This window comes from Narcine bancroftii, chromosome 7 (assembly GCF_036971445.1).
Source record: "Narcine bancroftii isolate sNarBan1 chromosome 7, sNarBan1.hap1, whole genome shotgun sequence".
Classification (NCBI taxonomy): Eukaryota; Metazoa; Chordata; class Chondrichthyes; order Torpediniformes; family Narcinidae; genus Narcine; species Narcine bancroftii.
In genome coordinates, this window is record NC_091475.1 from 171,276,225 (window position 1) to 171,288,426 (window position 12,202).

The 12,202-nt window shown below is 39.1% G+C and overlaps 1 long non-coding RNA gene across 1 annotated transcript in view; it reads left to right on the forward strand.

Annotated features, from left to right (window-relative positions):
• Positions 1–342: 342 nt before the first annotated feature.
• Positions 343–12,202, forward strand: part of LOC138739388 (uncharacterized) — a 123,733-nt gene continuing 111,873 nt past the window's right edge. The window contains exon 1 of the long non-coding RNA XR_011342214.1: positions 343–424. This is a non-coding gene — a long non-coding RNA (uncharacterized lncRNA). The remainder of the gene's footprint in view (positions 425–12,202) is intronic.

Below are 12,202 nucleotides of genomic sequence, written 5' to 3' on the forward strand. Positions count from 1 at the left end.
GGTAAATAATTGGACCCAAATAAAATTGATCTCAGGGTATTAGAAGAAGCAAAGGAGGAAATTGCAGAAGCCTATCATTATCCAAGCTTCCATGGCTGTAAGAATGATGCCAGAGGATTAGAGAAATGTTAACGTTGTTTTCTAAAAAATGGTAGTCATATTATTGTAGTCTGTTCTGAGGAACCCCATGAATCTTGAAAGAAAATGGAACAAATTAATCAAGGACAATGGTGAGGATTTATTGAGGACGTGTCTGACTGACCTGACTGCATTTAAAAAAAATTAATTTATCGATATAGCTCATGAAACCACACCACCCAAATATATCCATGTGACTGTTTTACAGAAGGTCGCCTGAACTCACCACCAGGAAACAGCTCGGAAGTCACCTCACCTCGCCAATCAAAGTTAGATCTACCCACAGGTGAGGCTGTCACACATCTGATTCTCACAGGTCATATGGGCACACCTGAGATGCACCCCATTCCACCCAGCTGGCTGCAGTATAAAGTTCACTGCATGGACCAACTCAATCTCTCTTTTCCTCTTGAGACAATCCTTGACCTCCACTCCAGCTAACGAGCCATGGCCGATGATGGAAGGCCAATTGTGAGGGGTCCATTCCAGATTGTGAGCCATGGATGACGCTTGAGAACCAATTGTATGGCGTATACCAGAAAAGGGTGGGGACTATTGTGGCATACATCTGGGAGAGGCTGTTGTGTCTCATCCATGGTAAATTGTAACTTGAGTTCATTTGCTAATCGGTGTACTGTGCCTGCTTGTGTAGAGGGAGTGGCAGGTATTGTTTGTTTAACCCTTGCTTCACAATTGAGAGTTGAAATTATCAGTGATTTATCTGGAGGCATGATTAGCAATGATGAACCCGCATCCTATGTGTATGATTTGTGTGTTATCCCTTTGTATGTTTGTGTAAGAGTAGTAATCGTGTTTCCTGTTGCAAATTTCTTCATGTGTAAATAAAGGCCATAGTTTACTCCTAACACATGTCCAGAGCTTGTGACTTTTCCACCCTTTTTTTGAATATTTATTTTTCATTTTTTATAAATATACATAGTAAAATCTTCAGTATCACAATATACAAAAACAAAGAAAAACCTCTCCCCACTTCCTACAAAATATAAAACCACACACCATCAGAGCTCACATTTATACTATCCATAAAAAAAATCTATAAAAGATCAAAATGTGGAAGTCTCATCTGTAACATATTGTAACAGCATCTGTTATTATCATTATTATAGTTGGGCCCCTAAATGGTCCAAATATGGCTGCCATAACTTGACAAATGTACCATACTTGTTTTTTAAATTGTATGTGATTTTCTCCATAGATATACAACTATTCATCTCTGCAGTCCGTTGTACTATGAGTAAGGGAGAGTTGGACTTCCAAGTAATTGCAATACACTTCTTAGCCACTGCTCAAGCTACTTTGACAAAAGAAATTTGGAATTTAGTTAACTAATTACTTATTTAAATAAAATGACCCAAAAGATAAAACTCCAGGTTGTCTATGAAGGCCACCCCTGTTATCCTTGTTAATGTTTCAGCAATATCCTGCCAAAATGGCCTCACCTTCACACACAACCACGAAGCATGTAAGAACATTCCAGTTTCAATTCCACATATAAAACACATCTCCTATATTTCAGATTTTGACCTATGTAGCTTCTGTGGCGTAAGATATAATTGGAGTAGGAAGTTATCCTGAACCAATCCATATCTTGCATTTATAATTGATGTCATACTGTCCCAGCACCAACCAGACCAACATGTGTCTGATATGACAACACCTAAATCCAACTCCCATCTCTCTCTCGACCTCTGCAGATCTGGTTTTGCACTTTCACTCTGGAGAGCAAAATACATTTTTGCTATAAATTTAGGTGCATTTCCTAGCCAAATCGTTTGTTCCATTTCATTAATTTCAGGTTTGACCAATGATGGCCCCCATGTTTCTCTCAAGAATGACCTTAGCTGGAAGAAAGTTCCATTAGCTACTGCATATTTCTGTTTTAGTTGATCAAAAGACATAAGAACTCTCTCTGCATAGCATTCTTCCACATACCTTATTCCTTTGTTACACCAGGAGTTTAGTATTCTATTACCTAGATTCATAGGCAACAACACATTCTTACATAATGGCACTCTTAACGATATCCCTGCTTTTTTCCCAATACACTCATTAAATTATTGCCATACTCTAATCATATGTATTCATATAGGATTAACTGTCTTTTTTGTTATTGACTTAACAGCATTTAGAACTAAAATATTTTGCTGCTCCCTCTCTCATTGAGTACAGTCCCATTTAAATCCAAGGGGTGGGGAGTAGGTTGCCTTCTTCAAAGAAGAATGAAAGAACTCTAGCTTGTGCAGCCAAATAGTACTTTTTGAAATCTGGTAGCCTAAGTTCCCTTAATCTTATAGTCCCATATTAACTTTTCCAACAAAATCCCTGGCACCTTATTATTCCAAAGGAACTGCCTAATACAATTATTTAATAATTTAAAGAAAAATTTCAGCAAAAAATAGGCAGCAATTTGAAAAGATATTGTAATCTTGGCATCACTTTCACTTTGACACAGTTAACCTTTCCAATCAAAGTAATTGGTAATCTTTCCATTTCTGCAAATCCTTCTCTATCTTTCCCAACAGGAGAGTATAATTTAATTTGTACAGATTTTGTAGGTTATTATCAATCATGATTCCTAAATATTTAATTCCATCTATCTTCCATTTAAATCAACTTTTCTCTTTGATAATTTTCATAATCAAATTTCGTCAAGAGCACTATTTCACTTTTATCCATATTAACTTTGTAACCTGAGATCCTTCCATATTTTTCTAAAGTTTTTTGAAATTTCTCCAAGGAGATCAGATAGGTATATAATTGCACATTATCAGCAAATAGGTTGATTTTATGTTCTTCTTGTCTAACTATGAAGCCTTTTATGTTCGGATCTCTCCATATAATTTTCACCAGTGGTTCAATTGCAAAGATAAAAGGCGCTGGAGGCAGGAGCCACTCCTGCCTACTCCATCTACTCAAAGGGAAAACTGCTGACATCTGACCATTAGTTATAATTTTAGCTTGTGGTTTATGTTATAGAGTTTTTATCCAATTTATAGATATTCTACCTATACCAAATTTCTGCAATGTTTTAAATAAAAAGGTCATGCTAATTGATCAAATGCCTTTTTCGCATCCAAAGAGACTGTTAAAGTGGAATTCAATTTGTATTTAGTCATATGTATTATATTAAATAGCTTGCCTAGACTATTTGCAGAGTGGCTTCCTTTAACAAATCCCACCTGATCTAAATGTATAGTTTAAGAAAATATTGCTCCAGCCTGTTGGCTAAAGCCTTCGCCAATATCTTATAATCAGCATTCAGAAGTGAGATGGGCCTATATGATGAAGTTTTTAATGGGCACTTACTCTTCTTCAGCAATACTGTAATAATAGCTGTTGAAAAAGAGTCCAAGAGTGTCTGAGTCTCCACTGCCCTGTCCAGTACATCCATCATAGGAAGCATCAACAAATCCTTAAATTTTCTGTGGAATTTGGGCAGGAACCCATCTTCCCCCAGAGACTTATTGGCTTCCAAAGTGCTCAGAGCCTTCTCAATTTCCTCTCTTGTGTAAGGGATATCTAGCTCCATCTGATCTCTGGCCTCCAATTTTGAAAGTTCAAAGTTGCAAAGAACTCGTCCATCTCATCATCATCACCTAATAATTATACAGCTTTGTATAATATTGTTTAAAATGATCATTGATCTCTTTTTGATTGTGAGTTAGCATGTCTACATCTGTTTTAATTGCATTTATCATCCTTAACGACTCCTCCACCTTCACTTGCCAGGACAAAACCTTATGTACTCATTCTCCTAGTTCATATTTTTGTTTAGTTTTTAAAGTTATAGTTTTTTCTATTCTGTACATTTGCAATGTATTGTATCTCAATTTTTATTTTCCAAGAGTCTATATTTTTCTTGTAAATCCATCCTTTGATATTCTTTCTCCAATTCTGTTATTTCCTTCTTCTAACCATCCACTTCCGCAGTATATTCTCTTCAAAGATTTTTTTTGTATACAAAATAATTTGCCCTCGCAGATAAGCCTTAAGCATATCCCATATATCAAAAAACTGTTATCGGTGGAACTATCCAACTCTGTGGGTTTTGAAAGCCTGCTTTGGGGGCAGCCTGGCGGTAATGGTTTATATCCAACTCTGTGGGTTTTGAAAGCCTGCTTTGGGGGCAGCCTGATGGTAATGGTTCCCAACTAAATTCACCCCACACTATAACAAAAAATCACATCCAGCGAACCTCAGTGAGGTAGGTATTTCAAGGGCTAATATTTTCCTGCATATGGTTTGGCCATTACCAAGGTCCCGACTCTCTGAGTGGTTCCCCAAATGGTGAGCAGGGCCGAGGAATGTTTGCAGAGATGGTACAACCAGCATTGGTACAACCAATCAGTGGGAGTGCGAGCAGGAACAGTATCCAGGAATAGCAGTGTCCACAGCTGATGGTCCAGTGAAGGTGGTGCTCCCTGTAGGCAATGGATATGCAGCTGCTGAGCCTACCCCAGCCCCCTCCCACCCCATGAGATGGTATGGCTGTTGCCATCTAGGATATGTAGCACCATACTTACACCACCTTGATGACTTGGGAGGGGCATCCAGGTGAATGACCACAGCGATGGAGATGCTGGCCAATGAGACGGCTGTGGCACTTCGGCGTTCAGAGGGATCAACTATCTACTCACAGCCAAGGGTGGTACTTGTGCTGTTCTCTGTAAAGAGTGCTGCACTTAAAATCTGGACAAATCAGGGAATATTACTTACTTGGCCTTTTGGGACAGTGGAAAGTTGGTGGGTCAATAGTGCTTTGTTTTGCTATGTATGTAATTTAATAAAATGGCCACAGGGATTATATTAGCCTGTAAACAGATTGATGGAGTGTTGTGACTTCCAAGGGGTGGAATGTTATATGGAATGTCACCTCACCTCTCTGGTGGGAAAGAGGTCAGAAGTTACCTCACCTGCCAATCAAGGTTAGATACATCCACAGGTGAGGCTGCCACACAATTGGTTCTCATAGGTTACATGGGCACACATGAGCTGCACCCCACCCCCCCCCCCTTCGTGCCAGCTGCAGTATAAAGCCCACCACGTAGACCAACTCGATCTCTCTTTCCCCTTGAGACGATCCCTAAGCTCCACTCCAGGATGCGAGCTGTGGGTGATGCTGGAGAACCAATTATACATTGTTTGCCAATAAAGGGTGGAGGTCATTGTGGCCAAACCCCCGGAGAAACTGTCATGTCTCACCCATTGTAAATTGTAACTGGACTTGTGTTCCTTAGCTAATGGTGTGCGTTCCTGCTTGTTGTAGAGGGGTTGGCGAGTATTGTTTGTTCAACCCTCCTTCACAATTGGGAGTTGGGATTATCAATGATTTACTGGAAGGTGCAATTATCAGTGATTAATGAGCGCCCGATGTGTAAGATTTGTGCATTATTGCTTTGTAATTGTGTGTAAGTATATCCCCTGTTGTGAATTGTCCTGTGTGTAAGTAAAGGTAATAGTTCACTACTAGCATGTCCAGAACTTGTGCTATTTGAACCCTTCGAACTTGTCCTCACCATCACAGTGACTCCCAGCCCTGAATGTCATTGAGGAGGTAATAATGAGAGCAGTGTCTACATTTGGAATTTAGCAAGGACTTTTGAGAAAGCTGTTGATAAAAGTAAAAGCCTGTGAAGTGTAAGGATGAGAGACATAATAGCTCCAAAATAGGCTCAGTGTCAGTTCAAGTAATGTCCTGCTGAAGCATCACTCTGGGATTATCTCAGAAGATCAGATCTCTGGATTCCATTTGGTTTCAAATGTAGTCTCTTGTTATTTGTAATATAGGCTTGTGATTTAGACTTGACTGAAAGAGAGATAATAAATACATTTGCAGGGGGGTGAAGACACTTTGGATGTGGTTGATAGGAAGGAGGAACAATTTAGGCTGCAGTAGGATGTCAACAGATTGTGAATTGGATGAAATTGAAGGAGTGATATGGTGACCTCGGAGAACCGGGTTCAACCCTGAGCTCTAATCCTGTCTTTGAGGAGTTTGCATTTTCTTCTTGTGACCACAAGAGTTTCCTTCAAATACTCTCCTCCCATATCTCTGAAAATTTCTTGTGGTACAGGCTGGCTAGAGTTGATGGAATGTTGGGAGAATAGATTACAGGGAAAATTAGTTGGGGGGGGGCTGCAATTTCCCCCTTGTGCCAATGCAGAGTTAATGGACTAAAGTGTGCCGTAAGAATATTTGGAAAAATCCTCACCTCCTAAAAGGGAATAAGATAGGTTGTTAATGTGGATAAATGTGAAATGCTTTCTGTGATAAGCCAAGGCACAGAATATACAATATGAGTAGGGAAATAACACTAGGGCCACAGTTAGCTGGATATTAACTAGGCCACAGCTTATGAATTCTGTACAGTTCTGGTCACCACATTAAGATCTGATTGTACTGGAGAGGATGGAGAGAAGAAGGATGAGAAAGATATTGCAATGACTATGATATTGTAGCTATGAGGAATGACAGAGATGGTTGAACTGATCCTTTGAATCAGAGGAAGCTGAAATGTAGGAACTAATGAGGGGCCTGGATGAAGAAAATAGGAAGGACCTATATCCTTTTTCAGAGAGGATCAAGATCCAGGGGGAAGAGATTTAAAATAATTGGTAAAATTATTAGAAGATTTTTCATCATCCAGAGTCTGATAAGGTCTTGAAGTAGAGGCAGAAGTCCACAAGCAATACCTGACATGGATTTGAAGTGATGTGACCTGCAAGATTATGGAACGAGTGATGGAAAGTGTGATTCTGCTGTGTACCCTTTTTCTTGACAGATAGCCCGAATGGTCTCCAACATTGTAAATTCTACTACTCTGATCCTATCCAATATTTCAGCCTAAATATAATATTGCCCTCTTTTATGAAGACATTTGCAGCATATTTATTAAGAACTTTTTCATATCTTCCATCTAATTCATAGGTTAGCTTTTTGGGCCCAAATGTATCCTGCCCTTTTCTTAATTATCCCTTTGTTCTTTATACATTTTTGCTTCCTTTATTTTTTATCATCCTCTCGCTTTTCTTTCTTAATTTTCCTTTTGATTTCACTCTTATACATCATTAGACTTTTTTGTGATTAATGAGATGCTGGAGGAACTCAGGCAGCATCCATTGGCAGAAATAATCCTTCAACATTTTGGATCAGGCCCCTTTATTTAGTCTAAAGAAGGAAGGGATGCTATCAAGTATATCATGGAGGAAAGAAACTGAGAAGGGGTAAGTGGTATTGGACAGGAGGTGTGAGAGATGGAGGGACAATTAGAGGGAGTGTTACAAACTAAATCAACAACAATGGAAATTCATCAAGACAATGGTATCTTCAAAACAATAATTTTTATTAATAACTATTAATAACATAACACTTCTTACTTAACCCTAAACTTAACTTTAATTTATTCCCACTCTGCACAAATGTGTGTGTGTGTGTGTGTGTGTGTGTGTGTGTGTGTGTGTGTGTGTGTGTGTGTATGTGTGTGTGGCATAACCAAAACCATTATAGTTCAGGCATAATTCTGAAGAGATGATTTTAAAGTTCAGTCAGTTTTGTTTCTTCATATGAATGATTTTCCTCTCTTGCATGGAGACTTCAGAACTTTTTTCTTCCACAATGATTTCACAAACCCAGACAAAGGTTGAATGAAGTAACCATTTAAAAATGGTTATGTTTCAGATGCAAGATTAATTTTGCTTTCTTAATCAAAAATGACCATGTCAACGGACAAAACGAGACTGTCTCTTTTAAAGAGACAGTCAGATATGGCTATTTTCTTCAAAACCACTTTTTTTTGGTGTTCCTCCTTTTCATAAGGAGAACAGAAGCAGCCTTTTGTTACTGCATGTCAATCCTGTGTGACTTAGAAGATGGTCAAGCACGTTCTTCAATCCTATGCAACCTATAGGATGGCTAGGTGTCTTCTGGCTTCAGTTTGAAATTAGTTCCTCAATATTAAAAAAATGCTTTCTTTCTTGAATTGTCTTAATGACATGACATGACATCATTCCTGTCTTTTGAAGTTTATCTCTTCCAAAAGTTTTACGAGCCAAGTCCTCAATAAGTTTGCTGACCACAAGCAAAAGCCCATTTTTGTTTGAACTGATGCCAATCGAATCTCCTTTCTAACAACATAGGTAAACAAGCAAGGAGCCTTTTGTTTGATTAGATGTTCTCCTTGAGCAACCCCATTGTCCTAGATATTGAAATGAACAAATACTTCTATTTTTCTCTCTCTGAGTCTAATTGTGTGTCTCTGTGTCCAAACCCACAAAAATAACTTTACAAGAAATATATATTTTATAACTAAAAAATTAATAATAGCACAATTCCATCACAGGGAGAAACCACTGTGGGGGGTTAGAAAGAAAGAAAAGCAAGAACAGGTGTAGGTAAATAAAAGATAGAAACTGTAGAATTAGGCAGAGGTAGGGATTACATGAAATTAGAAAAATCAATTTTCATGCTATTGGATTTAAAGTTGTCCAGAAAGAACATGATATGCTGTTCCTCAGATTTACATTTGGCCACACCCTGCCAATGATGGGGCTATGGACAGACACATCTGTATGGGAATGATGCCAGTATTAAACTAGGAGTTTAAGCCTAGTCTCACAGACAGAGCATAGTTCAGCAAAGTGGTTGTCCAGTCTGTGCCTTGGCTCATTGATGTAGAGGAGGCCATATGAGTACATTGAATGCAATAGATCAGGTTGGAGGATGTGCATGTTGGCACGGTTAGCGTAGAAGTTACCACAATACTATTACAGTGCCAGCGACCTAGGTTCAAATCCACCACTGTATGCAAGGAGTTTGTATGTTCTCCCTGTGTGGGTTTTACCAGGTGCTCTGGTTTCCTCCCATCCTCCAAAGCATTTGGAATTGATAAATAAATTGGTTGCAATAGGGTGGGCATGGATTTCATGGGCCAGAAGGGTTGGGCCCTTCGTGGGCCAGAATATTTTAAAATGTAAAGGTCTGCATCACCTAGAGGGTTTGTTTGTGGTTCTACACGGAGGTGAGAGGGAAATGTATCAAGTTCTTGGTGTCTTACATAAGCTTCCCATTCTTTAATCCAACACTTTGTGCATCTTTTCATCCAGGGTCTTTTTTGAGTTTGCAGTTCCACCCTTGACCCTTGACTTTGTTGAAACATTTATCCCACATCTGTGTATTCCAATTCTGAATTTCTGCCATCGCTGTTAGTCTGATCTGCCTTCATGTTTTCAGTTCACTTTTACTGACGCATGTCTCTGCTTTGTAAAATGAGCCTTTCCAACTTTGAAACTACTCCTGTTTTTATCTTATTTTTCTTAACTATGCCAAGACCAGTTGAAATAAGCTTGCTCTCCAATACATAACATCTTCCACATTTATTCTTACACATAAGTCCCCAAGTCTCTCTTTCTTGTTTGACTTGAGACATATTGTCCAAAAATGTTCTGAAACTGTTAGGGATTGAGAATGTGATGTGTCTTTTACGTTGATTAAAATTCCTCAGGTTCCCATTTCATTTTCTTCAGCCCATTTGGAATATGATCAACTGTTTTCTGGTTTTTTTTTCAACCACCTCATTTGTTGACCTTCTAATATATCATTAGTTCTCATATCTGTGATGTGTCTTTGGCCAATATAATCAATCCTGTATCTTTATGTCCTCTTCTCTCTTATCTGTAAAATCTGTATCCATGAACATTAAAGTTTCTATAGTCATTTTTCAGTAATGTAATACTGTATATAATACTTTTATATTTCTATCAGTGGCCTTATTCACGGTGATTGCATTTATGTGTACATTATTAGCACAAACAGCTTCCTTCTTTTGTCAATTTTCTAAGCGTTGTTATTCCTGTATTTCAAACTCTCACTAATTTCCTGCCATCTGCTTCCTGCACTGCTTTACCTGGATCGAGCTGCTCATCTGCTAGCAAGCAGGTGTCATCCCTCCCCAAATGGGCCAATTTGGTTGAAGTGAAATCCATTTGGCCTGACCTTCCCCAGGGATCCCTAAAACTATCTCACGTGCGCGCACGCTCTCACACTCACACTCACATTCACACTCACACTCACACTACACTCACACACTACACTCACACTCACACTACACTCACACACACTACACTCACACACACTACACTCACACACACTACACTCACACTCACACTACATTCACACTCACTCACACTACACTCACACTCATACTACACTCACACTCACACTCATGCTACACTCACACCCACACCCACACTCACACTACACACACTCACACTACATTCACACTCACACTCACACTACACTCACACCCGCACTACACTCACACTACACTCACACCAACACTACACTCTCACTCACACTACATTCACACTCACTCACACTACACTCACACTCACACTCACACTACATTCACACTCACTCACACTACACTCACACTCATACTACACTCACACTCACACTCATGCTACACTCACACCCACACCCACACTCACACTACACACACTCACACTACATTCACACTCACACTCACACTACACTCACACCTGCACTACACTCACTCACACTCACACTACACTCACTCACACTCACACTACACTCACTCACACTCACACTTACACTCACACTCACACTTACACTCACACTCACACACTCACTCTCCACACATTCATCTTCATGAAAAGTTTGGGTCCTGATTAATCCGCATTTTTTTCCAAATGTTTGCTCGAAATAGAATTAATCACAGGCAGAACTTACAAATGTTCAGCTCATTTGTAAACTTCAATGGGTTTTTGAAAATGTATGCTATTGGCATAATGGAGCCGCAATGAGACAAGACTCACGGGTCTTTGTTGGGTTGCTCATGTCTCTGTATTAATACGGGGATTTTCAATTATCTGCCGTTAGACCACCTACAAAATGTTTCTTTCCAAAAAATTGAGGGAATTTTGGTCAAGGTCTGCCATTTCATCCTTCAGCACCATTGAACACAAACTCTGAATTTCAATGGTTGTATCCTTTATACATTGTTTATAAATTGGTAATATTTCTCTTCAAATAATAACCCTCATTTACTGATCTGTAGCTATCTTTTATAGAATCCTAAAATACGCGCTCCACATAAAAACCAAGGCAAAGTGTTCCCCCCAACCTACAAGCTTCCCTCCTCCATGACTTGGCAGACCATATGTGTATGATAATGATCTTCCTGCCACTGATACAATAGTTTTGAATTGAATTGTGTTTTTTTTAATCAGATGTTCATTCAAATCCCTATCCTCCCTTTTGTAGTTTTTCTATATTTAATATTTTATGGTTTTTATTTTTATTATTTTTCCAGTAAATAGTGGGGCACTGATAAATTACCATATATTTCAGCATATAAGTCAAGTCGTGACACCCTAAAAAATTTCTCAAAGGTGGGGGGTCAACTTGTACATTCGAAATACTTTTGAGATCTTAAATTCACCAAAAAGAACCAGATTGACAACAATTCAGTGTATAAGTCAATGCTGGAAGCACTTCCCCACCGCTGGTGCCGCTGCTCCCCAGCACCTCCCCACTACTGGGTGGCACCATAACTGCTCCTACCTGGGACCCTGAGGTCGTGGTCGCCATTCCTGCCTGGTAGGCTGAGGTTCCTGTTCCTGCCAGGAACATTATGCTGGTGCTCCAGCTCCCTGGCCATTGCCAAGGTGGTTTTTTTACTTACTTAATTTACAGCTTTGTTAATTGTGATTGGTGTGTTTTTTTTAAAAAAAAGGGTTGTTTCTGGGAGGTCCAGACAGCCTGAGAAATGGGGGTCGACTTATATACCGGAAAAAATATAAAACCATTAAAATGAGGCTAAAAAAGAGGGGTTGACCTATCTGCTGGATGACTTGTATAAATATAAATATACTTGTATAAATATACTTGTATAAAATATATGGTATGTGCTATTCTCCCAACAGTTAAATTGGGATTGACTCCAGCACTGACCTGTTCTACACAGAGCTGCTTGAATCTCTTGACACTGGGTGCATCAAGTTCATGCAGCTAAATGATTGCCAA